This window comes from Stegostoma tigrinum, chromosome 26 (assembly GCF_030684315.1).
Source record: "Stegostoma tigrinum isolate sSteTig4 chromosome 26, sSteTig4.hap1, whole genome shotgun sequence".
In the NCBI taxonomy this organism is placed as follows: domain Eukaryota; kingdom Metazoa; phylum Chordata; class Chondrichthyes; order Orectolobiformes; family Stegostomatidae; genus Stegostoma; species Stegostoma tigrinum.
In genome coordinates this window covers 6,605,949-6,621,082 of record NC_081379.1, presented here as the reverse complement: position 1 = coordinate 6,621,082, position 15,134 = coordinate 6,605,949, and positions in this window count along the sequence as shown.

The following is a 15,134-nucleotide window of genomic DNA, read 5'->3' as shown; positions in this document are numbered from 1 at the left end:
GGTGTTTCTGCACGCGGTTTCTATTCCTGACGATATAGATACATGCTGTTACAATGAGGGAAGGAAGGATGGCCTGGGCAAAGATGGGATTTCTTCGAGGTCAATGACTTCTCTGCTCGTCAGTAGAACGTTGGTGCTCCGTTCAGCCAATGGACGTGCACTCTTTGCCTGATGAGCTCCAATGGGGAAGTGCCTTTCAGATCGCTCGAAATTTTTGATGATCGAAGGAAGGAAGCAATCCCAGATAGGGTGAGGAAAACGAAAGGGGTGATGAAATCTTTCGAAAACGTGGTGTGGGGGGAAAAAACTCATTCTAAAATTTCCAGCTGAAAAATGAATTGATGAGAAGTTTGATAATCATCATGTTATTGCAAATGTGCATTGGATTGTACATTGGTGTCGTGAACAAGGTGTTCATATATTTTCATTTCAAAACTTACCTCTCGCAAGCGACTAGACCGCGCGTCGTTCCCTGTTATACGCCAGTGCGCTGAGTCATTTATCATCAATTTACACTCTGGGGGTTTACATGCCCCTGTTCAGATGTTCAGAACCCTGTCTAATTTCCTGCGCTCATTTCATACCTGAACTACTTCCGTCACGATCTTTTGCAAAAAATGTTGGCCAATTCACAAAATCCCATTCGGCCCATTGTCAATAAACCGAGATAAAGTCCCATCATAGGCTCCCTGTGACACATTGGATTCCAGCCTTGGCACGCTCTCCCTGTTAGATCACGCTGCACTGATAAAGGGAAAATCGTCATAATCCCATAATGTGAGAGGACTGCTCTCACATTAAAGAGAGAAAGAAGCGATAGGTGCAGTTTTTTACCCGAAGGTCACCACACCTCAGGCGAGGGGCGAGTTTGAGAAAGAGTATTTCATGATGACCTCAAAGCTTATTCTGCTGTTAAGGCATCAATGCTAAAACAGTGACACCTTCCACTTGGGGAGTTCTTTTAAAAGTTACAATTATTGTGATGCAGTTGTAGCGTCCCATCTCTGGTGACCCAGGTTCAAGACCCAGTTACAGAGGTGTGTAATAACATCTCTGAACAGAGTAACAGATACTTCAATCAAGGCACCAGGGTTTTAAGGTTACATACTAAATAAAAAATAAAAGAACTGCGGATGCTGTAAATCAGGAACAAAAACAGAAGTTGCTGGAAAATCTCAGCAGTTCTGGCAGCATCTCTAAAGAAAAAATTCAGAGTTAACGTTTCGGGTCCAGTTCTGAGGAAAGGCCACCGGACCCGAAACGTTAACTCTGTCTTCTGCTTCATAGACCTGCTGAGCTTTTCCAGCAACTTTGTTTTTGTTTTCAAAGTTACAATTATGTAGCTGGCTATACAACTGTAGTAAACAGTCCGAAGGTTAGATCTTCATAGAATCCCTACTGTGTGTGGAAACAGGCCCTTCGGCCCAACAAGTCCACACCGACCCTCATCCCACACAGACCCATTCCACTACAACCCACCTAATCTACACACCCCTGAACACCACCGGCAATTTAGCATGGCCAATCCACCTAGCCTGCACATCTTTGGACTGTGGGAGGAAACCGGAGCACCCGGAAGTAACCCACGCAGACACAGGGAGAATGAGCAAACTCCACACAGGGCAGTCGCCCGAGGGTGGAATCGAACCCAGGTCCCTGGCGCTATGAGGCTGGTAATAATCGATACGCAGGAAATATCTTAATGTAATATTAATTATTAACAGTATTAGATTATAGTTTTTTTCCTGAAGGGCAGTCTCCTTCCGTTCGTTTTGAACTTTAGGCTGTGGGTGATTTAGTGCTAGTCTAAGACCTTTCTCACAATGTGGTTGCTGTTTGGAAACGGGCACTGTCTCAATGTTGACCCCGTGCTCTCGGCTCCTCAGGCTCCTGCCCGGCCAACACATTCACGTTGGAGCAGGCCTGAATCAGATTGGAAAAGGCTGCCATCGAATGTAAGCCCTTGACACAAATAATCAACAGGCTAGATGTGCAGAATCAGACCGGGGGTGGGGAGGGCGCGGGGGAGCACAGGAGAATCTGTCGCTTTGGTCGCTCACGGTCTGAGCTGTTGGGAATTTGCATGTTCGTTGGTTTGGAATGCAGATCCATGCGAATGTCAGTGACTCCCAGTGAGAAACGTAGGGTGCATTGTGGGACTGAGACAAAAAATCTGGAAAGTCTTGGGTTAAAAACAAGTTGCTCCTCCCAGCAAGTATGGCAAAGTGACTATCTGGACAGGGTAGTGGAGAAAAAACATTTGCTCCTTGGTGGGAGGGGAGCAGTGACCGGGGGGATAGACCAAAAGAGGGGGCCAGGTGGTTTGGAAGGGATGTGAGGAATTTCGAATTCACCCAGAGGGTGGCCGCAACCTGCCTCTAAGGGTGGCAGATGCTGAAATCCTCGTAACAGTGAACGTGCGCGCTTCCGATGCCAAGCCATTACAGGCTGTGGGCCAATGTTGGGAAATGGGTTGAGAATGCTTCGGTGGTTGTTCTTGACTGGTGCAGACTCGATGGGCCGAAGGGTCTTTTTTGCGTCGTCGATCTCTTCGACTATATTGAGGAGTTTTTTGTGCACGTTTTCAAGTCCTGTGCATAGGGAGTGGAAACAGCACAATTCTAACAGAAAGCATAAAAACAGATAAAGACGATTGGGACAGTATGGAGAATATTCTCGATAATTTGTTACGTGGCAAAGTTGCAAATGACATTGATGGATGCTTGGATATAAGACAGAGCAGGATAAATAGATCAAACCAGAACAAAAGAAACGTTTTAAAGATGTTACATTTCACCTTGCTACTGAAAGTTTCGGATGATCTCATTATAATGGCCCACTGTAAGTTACACATTGCCTAAGTCTTTTGATATTTAGCGGAATTTTAACGGTTTGTCTCAAGCGGACCTGTACATTGTACAAAAAAGTACAAATCGATTTTGAGAAGCACACGCATTCACACTCAAATCCTTCAGACTCGGCTGCCTCAGATCTCGGTGTCACAAATCTGGAAGGTTATCAACAACTCCCAAGAGCCGCTGACAACTTTAGAGAATGTCAGAACTGGAAAACTTCCCAGCTGTTTTCGTCCAACAGCCTAACTCACAGCGCCCTCAATAATATTCGAACAATTTCTGTAATGGAATTAGAGACCATTTACCACAGAAACGTGTACCCGAATTGTACAATGCCCTTTCGGAAAATATTTAACATCTCCGCTTGATAGTACAGCATATGAGAAGTACTGAAAAAAGATATATTTTGTCAAAGCCTTGTGACTTGCTCTCATCAGGACAACTTACAAGAAATTGTCCTGAGGTAAGGTGTAAACACGAAACGTCGACTTTTCTGTTCCTCTGATGCTGCCTGACCTGCTGTGTTCCTCCAGCTCCACACTGTGTTATCTCTGACTCCAGCATCTGCAGTTATTGCTAACTCCAACTTACATAAAACACCAAAGTAAATGGAAAACAACATATACACTGTTTGAGAGGGAAATGCTGATGGTTCGCAAGTGGAATGTAATTGACAGAGACATTTCTATGGAGAATGCTGTAGTTTTATGACAACTGACAGCTAACTGCCAAGCTTTGTTTAAATTAAAAATAACAGTTAACTGTCAGTCACCATCATCCTGGTCAATTCTCCATGGCAATTCCACGAATAAGCAGAGTGCATTTGGCACCCAACCGGCACTTCCCTCACTAATATTATGAAAATTGTTCATCTTTTTCATCAGTATTTCTTACAAACTGCCCCAATGAGAGCAAAACATTGATGAAACATTTTTCAGCAATGTTTGTAAAATACACGTGCACAGTTCAAAAAACAGAAGTTGCTGGAAATAGTCAGCAAGTCCAGCAGTATCTGTGGAGAGAAATCAGAGTTAATGTCTCAGGTTGAGTAACACTTCCTTAGAACTCAGAACCAGTTCTGAGGAAAGGTCACTCAACCCGAAACATGCATTCTGATTTCTCTCCACAGATACTGCCAGACCTGCTGAGCTTTACCAGCAATTTCTGATTTTGTTTCTGATTTACAGCATCTGCAGTTCCTTTGGTTTATATGCACCACCGGTCAACTGAATGTGGAGGTGATTTTTTACCCTCTGTGGATCACGTCCTGAGAGACTGTAGCCTCTGAGAATACCTTGAATGATGGTATTGAAGATCCTTGCCTCAAGTAAGGCCACTGTCGATGGCAAGATAAGAGGGAATTTCCAGTGAAAGTACAGCCCATGAAGTCCTCAGTGTCAGAACAAGGGAAGGAAGACTTAGGCCTCATTGGCTACAGAGGTGTGTGAAGGCTGAACTGGCAAGGAGATGCCAGTCAATCTGGTTCAACATACAAACTGAAATCTGACTAGCAACATCCAGGAATGTGCGGACAATTGATGGCCCATGGTAGTCAAATGCAACTTTCTATCTGTATCCATTCACTGAGTCCACTAGTGAAGGAGTATTTATAGGAGTAGTCAAAAAACTGTGCATCTTCACACAGGCAACTGATACATTGAAGGTCACTGGACACCTATGTTAGGAGAGGGGTGTCTTTGGGCAGCAGACTGTAATTAACAGCCCTCTTCAGCATACCCTCTGCTCACCCCACTCTGGGAAAGAGCTAGAAAACAACAACTTCAAGGTACTGTCCCACTTTCGCCTGGGATTATCAGTTTCAGGGCCAAAGAAAAAATATACATTTTGCAACTTGGGATATTAGAACATGCACCGATAATCTCAAGAGTGGCTGCATAGGAGGATAAACTGCATTCTTATAATGTGAAGGGTCAAGAAACCAATTTGAAACCACTGGCTCCATCAGACCCATCCTCCTGTGTAGGGACAGTTGAGGGAATATACTGGTGATAACTGACATCGAGCCTTGTGTCCAAGTGGATTTTTTTGGTTGTACCTCCAAAATAGGATCTTGACACACTACCAGAGCAATTCAATTATGCAACGAAACATTCATGATAGTTCCCCACCAGCTGTAATCAATCGAGCATCTGTGTCTGGACTCTGGGAGATGTCAAGGATAATTTCTATTGTAACCATGTTGAAGGCCTCTCTGCTATCCCAAAAGAAGGAATAGCCACTCTTCTGCGGGATGTCAGTGCCAAAGTTGGCCATGACTCCCAACAACTGGAATGTAGCCATTGGAAAAGCAGACTGAAAAAGGCCCATCTGAATGGTGTGTTTCAGCTGACAAAGTGAGCCCAGCGCCACCATGTCATGTTAAACAGGCACCATCCTCAGCCAGGTTGTGCAGCATTGCAATGCATAAGGCGCAAACGCCTCCTGTATTATGTAGTTATTGGGGATCAAAATTACAACAACTTACCCTTCAAGCTGCATCAGGTTTTAATGCAAACTGAAGCTGAGTTAGGCCACAGGGATAACTAACTACCTGATGGAACTTTCTTCATTGTAGCCAAAGATCTCTGGGCCCAGACCCCCAGCCTATTCAGTTACATGGAAACCCACAGCCCAAACCCACGACCCTGAGCAGACTGAGACCTGGAGCCCAGGGACACTTCATTGTAAAGATGACGACATTAAATGTGGGCTTCCCCTTGGGCAAACTACATCTAACAACTATCTGAACTGAATTAGCCTGATGCACTGAGGACTGCGGCTAAATTCCTGCAGGTTGAAGAGCTGAATGAGGCGATGGTGGGCTAAAACAGAAACGACTCAAAAAACTCAGCAAACGAGTTCTGAAGAAGGGCCACTGAACCCGGAACATTCACTCTGCTCTATCAACTCTGTTAACATTTCGGGTCCAGTGATCCTTCTGATTATTGATTCTGAACTGAAATTAGTTCTGAAGAGACACTGGAATCTAAACGTTAACTTTGTTTCTCTCTCCACGGATACTGCCAGACACGTTGAATTTCTCCAGCAATTTCTGTTTTTATTCCAGATTTCCAGCATCCATAGTTAGAGAGTCATAGATGCATAGCGATAGCATGGAAACAGACCTTTTGTTCCAACTGCCCCAAGTAGACTAGATATCCAAGATGGGTTTAGTCCCAATTATGCATTTGGTCCATATCCCTCTAAACCCTTCCTATTCATATACCCATCCAGGTGCCTTTTAAATATTGTATTTGTACCAGCTTTCAACAGGTTCTCTGGTAGTTCATTCCATACACGCACCACCTTCTGCATGAAAATGTTGCCCCTTCGGTCCCTTTTAAATCTTTCCCCTCTCACATTAAGCCAATGCCCTCTAATTCTGGACTCCCCAATTCCAGGGTAAAGACCTTGTCAATTTACCCTATCCATGCCTTTCATGGTTTTATGAATCTCTATAAGGTCACCCTTCAGCCTTCAACGCTCCAGGGAAAATAGCTTCAGTCTATTCAGCCTCTCCCTGTAGCTCAAACCCTCCAACCCTGACAACATCCTCGTAAATCTTTTCTGAATCCTTTCAAGTTTCAAAGCATCATTCCTATAGCAGGGTGACCAGTACTCCATGAGTGACCTAACCAATGTCCTGTACAGCCGCAACATGACATTCTGACTCCTGTAATAAAGGCAAGCGTACCAAATGCCGTCTTCACTATCATATCTACCTGCCCCTCCAATTTCAAGGAACTATGAAACTCCACTCCAAGGTCTCCAAGCAACACTCCCCAGGACCTTGCCATTAAGTGTACAAGTCGTGCCCTGATTTGCCTTTCCCAAATGCAGCACCTCACATTTATCTAAATTAATTCTTTGTTTTATTTATATGATGGAGGATTAGTTTGTCTGAAGTACCTCATGTTGTGTCACTCTGCGTTCTTGTTTTTGAAAACGCCTGTTAAACGTTATTCTACAACTGTATCCAGAATATATATCTTATCGCAGGTCTAGACATTGCAGATCATGAAACCTGGGAAAAGATGTTCTTTTAAGTTCGCCACCACACAGGGGCTTTAATCAGGCCCACAGTTTCTCATAGCTTAGAGGCGATATGTAAAACGTAGTTATTTATTTTCCTTCTGAAAGCAATAACCATATGTGTGTGCAAATGTGGTTCTAAACTATCAGCGACTGTTATCGAATAAAGTTCAAGAAATTCGACAAACGTTTTAACAGGTTCAAGGGACAGTGTGCTTTTTCGCATCTAGGTATTTGGAGGTTTTACAGAATCGTGATCCGCCTCCATAACTGTGAGAATTTCATTTTCCAGTAACCTAAATGTTGTATAATTATTTTTCTATTTAATTTTAATTTAAAACAAAACGTTTTCAGATCTATGTAGACCTGTTATATGCTAAATAACGGGAGCGATTTTTACTGAGAATTTGGAAGGGTTTCGGATCATGTAACCCTTCTTCCCAATCCACAGTAAATGTTGGAGGGAAACTCTGTTGTAAGAATCAGAAGTCACACGACACGAGGTTATAGTCCAACAGGTCTATCTGAAATCACAAGCTTTCGGAACAGCCCTCCGAAATCTGTGATTTCAAGTAAACGCGTTGGACTATAACCTGGTGTCGTGTGACTTTTGAATTCGTTCACTCCAGTCAAACACCGGCACCTCCACATCATGGTTACTGTTAAAAATTATTGTTAAAAGAAGACTGTTTAAAATCGTGAGTGGGGTTGATTCACTAACTTACAAATGATGGGCTGTTGATCGTTATTTTAATGGGACATTTTCTTTATTCTGTAATCGTTCAACTACGAAACACTGCAGAAGTGAGGTAATAAACACTGCGAACGTGACAAGATCAACTGTGTACTTTCACAAAGCATCCTGAATAATAATCGATGTGCAAATTGAATATTATTTGAATCAATTACCTCAGGGCCGGTTAAGATTTTAAAACCGATGGATACACATGCGAATTTTACAGGAAATGTCTGGGCAATAATATTGACTGGTTTTAATTGTGTTCCTGAAAGATGACAGAGTTGAATTCAACATGCAGTTTATTTTCCTACAGCGAGTGAGCAAAGTCAGACTCTCTGGGGTCGTGGAATTACAGCCGTCGCTGAAACTGTGCAGTGAGAAATGCCTGGCTAATTCCAGAAACACTCGCGCGGAATGTGTCGAGGGGTCAGGAAGGATTTTTCCTCATGTCTGCGTTTTTAGTTTGATGCTTGAACATACGATGCAGCATCTCCTGCCCTGTCAGCGCATTTCTTCATTTTCGGTTGGTTAACGATGAGTTTACGTCCGAGTACGAGCCGTAGCCGGGATTAGAGTAAGAAACAGGCACGAAACCAATTCTATCGAGCTTCAGATTGTGACTGCACTCAAAACTGGTGGACCGGAAGAGACGCGTGTACTGAAAATGTTGTTACGGTTATTGTTAGAACCACAAATACAAGCTTCATTCACAACGGATAATAAAATCAGAGAAAACAGACTTAATGTTTGGAGTTCAGTGATTCTCTGTTTTTCTCTTTTCACAGATACTGCCAGACCTGCTGGGTTTCTCCAGCAAATTTTGTTTTCGTTTCAGATTTCCAGTATCCGCAGTTTTTACCTTTGCACTAATAATTGTTGAGTTTGTTCTTTTATTATTTACTGCTACGCTTGAGAATTTATCCCGACAGCTGCGTGTCTTGTTTATTTCCTCAGCAAACCAACGAAACGGAATTGTGATTACTTCCAGGAAGAAGTTTTAAATAGTTATTTTGTTTCGGAGGGACGTCACGGCAGCCTCTGAGTGTATCTGAGCTTGTTTACTTCTGCGCTGTTCACTGCTACTACATAGCACAGCCCTGTAACAACGGATGACACTGAGGGGACAATCCTCTCTATTGTCCCCACACCCCAACGTGTTCTGCAATGAGGACTCACACTATTTCACGGAAGTACACTTTCTTTATCGGTGCCTCCATTTTAAAGGGACTCATTGAATTGGCCCGATTTTGACTCAGCCTGGGTGATGCACTATATGGATTGTGTTAAAATGGGGGCCATTTAAATGAATTCCATCAACTGGAGAAAGGATAACAGCATATCACCGGTATTTTTCCTCCAAAGGAATGTTCGCTTCTGGACTCAGATTCCATTCATTTTCAGTGAAAGTCGCCCATCCATTAGTCCTGGTCCCACGATGTACCTCCTAGATGGGTTGGGAAATGGTGAACACTCGGGCAAGACAAAACAATGATCGGATAGGCGAACTGTGTCAACGATAATCGGCCAATCACAACTATGTGGTTATTGAATTGAGACTCCCGAGGTGCTGTGTTCTGGTTCCGGTTCCTCAGGAGAGAGAACATCCAATCCCAATGCTGCCAAAGTATTGTAAAGATTCTAACTGGAAGGTGTGATTCTTTAGAACCTGGAGGATAATAACTTTATATTCCACGAAGAGTGGCAAACTGTTATTCAATTTGTATCAACTCCATAGTAGGTAATTTAGGGATGCCCTTGTTGGCCTGTGATCGTGTCATTGCCTGTGAACTCCACAGCTCCGCGTTCATATCTAACCTATCTCAGGGACGTGATGAACAGGTTTCCTGAAGAAATGTAAAATGTGTTTTCTCCGTTTTAGGGTGGCACAGTGGCTCAGTGGTTAGCACTGCAGCCTCACAGCACCAGGCACCCGGGTTCGATTCTGGCCTTGGGCAACTGTCTGTGTGGAGTTTGCACATTCTCCCCGTGTCTGCGTGGGTTTCCTCCGGGTGGTCCAGTTTCCTCCCACAGTCCAAAGATGTGCGGGCTAGGTGGATCGGCCATGCTAAATTGCCCGTAGCGTTCAGGGGTGTGTGTGGGCTATAGGGGGATGGGTCTGGCTGGGATGCTGCAAGGGGCGGGGTGGACTTGTTGGGCCGAAGGCCCTGTTTCCACACTGTAGGTGAATCTAATCTAGTCTAATCTACAGATGCTGCCAGGCCTACTGAGTTTCTCCAGCAGTATCTTCTGTGTTTGGAAAGTAATTACATTGTACGAATCGAGTTCCAGTGTTACAGGCTTTTCTTCTAAATTGTACAGCTGTTTTTGCAGCAAATGCCCCATCGGTTTTCTGAAGCCACTATTCTAGCCCAGATAATTATTCGCACCCTGATGTTCAACAAGGTACGGAATCTCTGCAATAAGTCTAAGGTTACGTCTCTAGCTTAAAAAAAATAAATGTGTGGACCTGCAAACTGCACAGCTCAGCAAGAGGCCATTCGTCCCATCACATTAGTGCCACTACCCTGCTCTTTCCCCATTACCCTGTAAACCTTTCCTTCTCGGGTTGAAAGTCATCATTGAAGCTGCCTCCATCGCCTTCCCAAAACAGAGAGCTAAAGATCTTGGAGTTAAAAGAAAACATCATCTCTTTTGAAATTGATCTTAAAATATGGCATGTGAATCCTGCGCGCGTGTATATGTGTATGTGAGTATATGTGTGTGTATATGTGTATGTTAGTATATGTGTGCGCGTATGTGCGTGTGTCTGTGTGTCTGCGCGCGTGTCTAAGTGTGTGGGTGTGGGGACAGAGTTGGCGGCTGGGTGTAGCGTGGGGTATGTGAACTGGAGGTCTGTCCCGGCAATGTGCAGAGAAAGGAACCCGCAAAGGCCCAGACAAAACGGTGCTGTTGATAAGAGGCTTGTATTTTTAATAAAGAAGGGTTGGAGAGATAGAAAGATTCTATCGAATCTGAAATAAACAATCTGTTACCCGGGTACAATCAGAGATCGTTTTATCAGAAAAAAACTATAATTTGGGCAATCCAATTTTTAAAAAATGCTGGAAAGGCCAAGCTACAACGAGCTTCCACTGTCCATTCGCTGAATCTGACTGGTACTAGGTTTAAAGAGCACAGCGGGTCTCTGGGCATGTATAATATTCCGTTTTCTTTAGAATGGTGAAAAGTCAATAAACTTTCAGTAGGTGTGGGGTTAGGTAACGTGATATATGTGGAGAGAATCCAGCTGCGTTGGGCTGACTGTGTAATCGATCCTGTTAGGAACAACACGTTAGGTTATCCATGAAACCCGCGCCATACTTTCTGTCAATGCAAGAAATTCAAACAATGAGAAATAGCCAAGGAAGGGCCCTCGCGTAAATTACACATCTACCTACACTGTAATCGTACTTCTGTTTAATAAAGCCCTTTGAGAGAGAATAAGTTCGTTGCAGGCAATGGTGACTGCGCATTACTGCGGAGCACCAAATCCGGAGGTAGAAGCAGTCGTCTTTCTTAGAGTTAAGCGTTAATGTTTCTAAACTTTGGTAACCGGGACAGTTCCACAGCCTCCAAGAGCTACTGACTTTAAAAAAAAAACGTCTGCAACACACTGCGAGGTTTTCAAAAGACACCAAAAAAAACAAAACGAACTAGGACTTTACATTCCACACGTACACATGTTGTGATCTTTGCACTTTGAAGATGAAGGTTATTTGTGAAGGAACACCTGAGTTTCACTGATAAGCCGCGTTTGAACCTTCAGCCGGACTGAATGCCGGGGCATGCAATTCTCCCTGTCCACACGCGATTAGGAGTGTTCCTGTAAACCTACCGAGGGGCACCATTACCCTTCCGCATCACACCCCGCCCAAGTGCAGCTTCCCATTAGAATCTGGTGAGCTGCTTTAATTCCACTGTCTTTACAACCCATTGAAAGATTGACCATCTGCTCTAACAAATTCCATCATTTTTCTTCACCAGCGAAATCATTCGAGTAAATCACAAGACCAATGATTTTTTAAAAAAACACAATATCACAATTCTGGAGCGACCGATTGATTACAATATTATAGGTTAATCAATCTAATTGTGACTGGTAATTTCGTGTCGTTTCAAATATTCTCACTGAAATAAAACAAAGAACTACGAATGCTGAAATTCTGAAACAACAAAAGAAATTGCTGGAGAAACTCGGCGGGTCTGGCAGCATCTATGGAATGAAAGCACAGTTAACGTTTCCAGTCCAGTGACTCCTATTCTGTCCTTGTTTCCCTGCCTATCAAGATCCTTGCCCCTTCAAGTGTTTAACTGATCCCTCTTCAATGCCTTGATTACTCGACATCAGTAGCCACTCGGGTTAACACATTCCCAATCCACATAAATGGGATACAAGCCGTTAGCAATATGCTGAAGAGGGAAGGGTTAGTTTGTGTGGTTTGGAGCTGGACTAAAGATATTTCTGCAAACGTTCCAGCATTTGCCTGTGCTTTATTTAGATGGTTGAAATAGTATTGAGGTACTTGAGTTCATTATGTTGTACAGAGAGGGGTTTAATTTTATTGCAATTTCTGTAATGTTCCGTTTCAAATGGTTTGTCTCTCGATTTTATATTGTCATTAAATATATATTACAACTATTAAGACCATTACAATTATATTGTGGCATCTAAGAGTGGAACATGATGCCTAGAGACAAATTGAATTTATTGCACTTTCTGTAATTTTCAAGTCAAAATATTTTGTGATATACTTTTACAAATTTTGGGAATAACGGGTTTTTTTAGAGAGAGAAAGGCAGGAAATGTATATATTCACTAATTACTAACAACTTACACCCTCAACATTCATCAGTTACCAAAGTCAAATATGATCTCTTTATCTAAATACCTTAATTCGAGGGCAAACAATGTGTGGGAAATTAACCCCTTCAGTAAAACGAGTACGAGATGAAATTGGCAAGCGTGTGACAGCTACTGTTGAGCAACAAGTGCGACAGTTGAAATTAATTTGTGGTAAATTACTCTTACCTAAAACTGCAGGATCTGAAATTGACAAAAGCATTGAAGCCTATCAGTTAATTTTATTTATTCCAGCTTTTACAAACTGACATATGCAGCTCACATTGCAACGCAACAAATTGGACTTTAACTGCATTAATTAGTTTAATTCAACTCTTCGAGGAAATGGTCAAATTCAGGCCACAAGGCGAGGCATCACGGCTTTGTAGGAGGAATCCATCTGGTTTAAGCACTTTCCAGTGGAGAATTGGGGATGGGTAATAAGCTAGTTAATTGTGTGCCAGTGAATGAAGAGACAGGCAGCCTCTTTCTCCACGAGGGGACGAGCCCAATATTCAGAGGCTTTTTTTGGAGATGATGTTTTTTCATTCTGACCGGTCGCTTACTCTAAAGTTTCTTTCCCTGTCTATCACAAACTGCTGAGGAAGCAGTACCGACCGTGAACGCCCTAACCCAAGTTAATCTTTTGTCACTTCATCCAAATATACCTATCCTTAGATTAGGCTCGAAGTAGTTGGTTACGAAGTAGTCTTTAACATTATAACATGTTAACTGAAATATTGGCACCTATTTCCAAGACTGCAAAACTCTATGTCCATTCCACACATACATTAAATTTGGAGGTTTCTTTTATGATATAATCATATTCCTGTTTCATTCTCTGTTTTAATGTTTTCTTTATTTTTGCGAGTATTGGTTCATGGTGAAAGTATTCGGTAAACATTCAGGATGAGAACGAACTGGGAGGGGACATCCTCGAATTATTGTGTGAAGCTCAGACAGGGCTCTCTAAGTGATGATAGAGTTCACGCTAAAACTCTATAAATAAAATGGGGACATTATGCGCAGCTGAGACACTCCCGTCTCCCATAGAAATCTTGAGCCAGACACAAACTCAGCTTTACCGGGGTTGAGGAACGGGTGTCTTATTTTGGGCGTGGGAGCCTTCAGTTGCCCCAATTCTCACTGCTGTACTTTTGGATTTTTTTTCCCAGGAGTTGTCTATTATGGACAGAGAGAGAAAAACACCGGAATACGCCTTTATTTTTCCAAGTCTTCTTTCTATTTACATCTCGTGTTTCTCTTTCGGTCTTTGATAAGTGCGAGTTGCTGTTTTTATTGTCGTGTTGGGCGTTAGACTTCACATGAGATATTGCCCAGAACAGTGCATGGAAAACAATTTAACAACTAAGTTGTAGACACTATAACGGCCAAGAAGCTTTTAAAACAGGTTTCGTAAATAAATATTATCGCCTAATATAATGTAACGCTGTTTGGGACGCCCCGAATCGCACGAAGTGAGATATAAATGAAATTTCTTCGAAGGTTATCTATTTTTCAGAGTTCAGCCAATTTCCGTGGTTGGAACGGATTACTTCTCACCAAATAACTGGAATGCCAGTCCCATGGGTCTCCTTTGGACTCACTGACCTGAAGGTCTTCAAGACTCTCTGCAGGGGGCTAAGAGAGATTGTGCGTCTGGGTATGGGTGGGGAGGGCTGTTCGGCATTTTGTAATCTAAATATTTTCTCCGAAATGGTTCTGTAACCTGGCATCATCAGCCAGGACGTCAGAGTCACAGGGTGGGAGTATCACAGGGTGCGAAGGTCATGGTGTGGGTTTCACAGGATGTGAGCATCACAGGGTGGGTGAGAGTCATAGGGTGTGCGGTAACAGGGTGTGAGGGTCACAGGGTGTGGAGTTCACAGGGTGTAAGGGTCACGGTGAGAGGTCACTGGCTGGGGTTCACAGGGTGTGAGGGTGCAGATGTGGGGCTTGGAGGGCGTGGGAGTCACAGGGAGAGTGGTCACAGAGCATTGTGTCACAGGGCACGGGGGTCACGGGGTGTTGGTGCATCCTCGAACATCAACGTTCCTCCAATCTACAGTCCAAATTTCGGCGCTAGGATCACGTTTAACGCTTTGTTGCACTAGAGCCGTTGAATCTCTCTCTTTCCACTTTCTTCCAGAATACCGCGCAGAGAACCATATCCTCGAAACAGAACATAGTGAATCTGCTCGCATGGCCATGAGACGAACGGGATTCAAGATATTTTCAACGAAATTCAGAGAAGATTATAAACGATGAAACATTCACTCCCTCCTTTGCACGCAGAGGGAAATATCAACCTTGTTACCAGTTACAGTTCCCATGGGTATGTTATAGAGTATTTCTACCGACAGATTGGGACCACGCGGTGTGCTGCGGGGAAGGCAGTGTCGTGGTGGTAATGCTCCTGGGCCAATGATACAGAACTCCACGGTAACACTGTGAGCTCATGTGTTCAAACCTTACACTTAGCGAAATGCGATTTCAACAATTGGCTGGGACTAGGAAACCATTGCTGGATCTAATTGAAAATGCTCTTTAGAGAAGGAAATCTCACACACTTACCTGGCCCTGGTCTACATGTAACTCCCAAAGCCAAAGCAAAATGTGCGTTTCTTTTATTCTTAACTGCCACCAGAAGTGGCCCATTGGATCTGGG